The following is a 1,906-nucleotide window of genomic DNA, read 5'->3' as shown; positions in this document are numbered from 1 at the left end:
AACTCAGGATTTGTTCAGGTACTTCATCGCCCCTGCAACCAGATAGCACAGAGAAGGAGGACCACATCTCCAATCCCAGGCATTGAATCATAATCAGTCTTATTGTTTTATTTTTTCAAGACTGAGCTTGATTTATATGGGTAACTTGCTGACCGGCTGGGCTGGGCTTGAGGGTAGGATGAAGATTCAGGTTGAACTTTTCAAGGGACTGAGGGTTGGGGTCCTGGCCAGTGCCAGAACCCCAAAAGTGTCAATTGCAGTGACTTCACCAGGATTGAGAGACATGGGGAGGTGAGGCAGGGAGGAGGTATGGGGGGAGGTGGGGAGGAGGCAGTAGGAAGAGAGGGAAAGAAAAAGGAGTGGAAAGAAGAAAAGGGAAGTAGGGCCTGGCTGGAGCCGAAGTCAAAGCCAGAGCCGGTCAGGGCAGCAGCAGAAGAGGCTCAAAGGGAGCTTCCTGGGAAGTGCAGGCAGCCATGAGGGCCCATTCAGCTGCTCACACGTGATGAACATCATAGCATCCCAGAGTCCTAGTGGAAAAAAAGAGCACATAACCCTTTGTAGGAGGCTCAGGAGCATGTAAGGGCACAGTAGCCAGCACTGTTGTACTGCCCAGAGCAGAGTTCGTCAATCTCATCTTGACGGCGTCCACAGGGGAGGTGATAATCATGATACAGAAGCCTGCCCCAAAGGCAGAAATAAGGTGGCAAGGGAGGTCATCTGTCATGAGGTTGGTCCTCTTGAGGACATCCTTGATGAGGTCATAGGTCACCAGGTCAGCACAGTTGGCAATGTCAGTCCTAGCAACAATGGGAGAGGTCCCTTTCCCAAAGCACCGGAACCCTTCCTCTCAGGCAATGTCCTTGCATGCCTCAACAATACTTTGGCATCCCAGCCACCTCCAGCTCTGGCCTGAGCTTGGAATGGACCTTTACCACACCCATGGGCTAGGCCACAGCCAAGGCAACTCCCGATGCTAACATACTCAGAGCCCTTGGTATAGAACAGCTTGATGGAGTCACAGAGTCCGACGCAGACAGAGGCAAGCTCACCTGGCACTGCAGGCCAGCGACCTGCCCACTATAGAGGCTGCAGATGCCCTCGGTGTGCACCATGGCCAAGATGGTGCCCAGCATGCTGTGGTACTGAGCGCTGGCCACAGCCCTCATTGCTCCCTGACTTTCCCCTTCCTGGATCTGCAGTCAAACTTTAGCAGTATCCAGGGAAAGGTGCAAGGCAGCCAGCTGTTCCCACCCCCAGGAACTTTACAATAGCGGTAGGGGGTGTATCTGTGGTCCTGAACCTAACCATGATGCTGTATCCTGCTACCTGTCCAAGGACAGAGAAAATCGGAGAAGGTGAGAACTTCAATCAGCAACAAGACAAGATAAAGGAACTCTGCCAGAATCGGGCTTTGGTAGGTCTCACACCAAGCTTCTCTAGAGTCACCCCATTCTTCAAAGCTGCCAGGGGTAACATGGCTTGATTCCCTTGGTTTTCATATAAAATGGCTGGGAGACAAAACACCTAACAGTCACACTATGTGTCCGGGCCACAGGGAGAACACAGGAGTGCCGCCTGCTCTGTCTGTTGGCTGGCAGAAAGCATGTCAGGCAGCACGGACTACTCAACCTGAAGCCCACGAGCCAGCATCAGAATCATAATTGGTCTTTGGCTACCATGGTGACACCATGCTCCTCCACAGTGACTAGTTAGGTATGGGCAAAGGCATGAGAAGGGAATTCTATGAGGGGCATCTGAGAAAGTGTTCCTTGATGCTAGACACTATTGCATCTACATGTGATGTCTGAACCCATGGAAGGCATTGTGAGGGTGGGTGACATCAATGTGGGTGACAGATTAATTTAAAAAACTAGGTACATGATAACATCACGGAGTTATAGAATCG

The 1,906-nt window shown here is 51.5% G+C and overlaps 1 pseudogene; it reads right to left on the bottom strand.

The window, feature by feature from the left end:
- Nucleotides 1-358: 358 nt before the first annotated feature.
- On the bottom strand, nt 359-1,492 carry LOC119236453 (dicarboxylate carrier SLC25A8-like; annotated as a pseudogene).
- Between the last annotated feature and the right edge of the window lie 414 nt (nt 1,493-1,906).

This window comes from Talpa occidentalis, unplaced genomic scaffold (genome assembly GCF_014898055.3).
Source record: "Talpa occidentalis isolate TD23 unplaced genomic scaffold, MPIMG_talOcc4v2.1 talOcc4.9, whole genome shotgun sequence".
Classification (NCBI taxonomy): domain Eukaryota; kingdom Metazoa; phylum Chordata; class Mammalia; order Eulipotyphla; family Talpidae; genus Talpa; species Talpa occidentalis.
The sequence above is the reverse complement of the archived record's forward strand: the minus strand, read 5'-3'. Positions and strand labels throughout refer to the sequence as shown.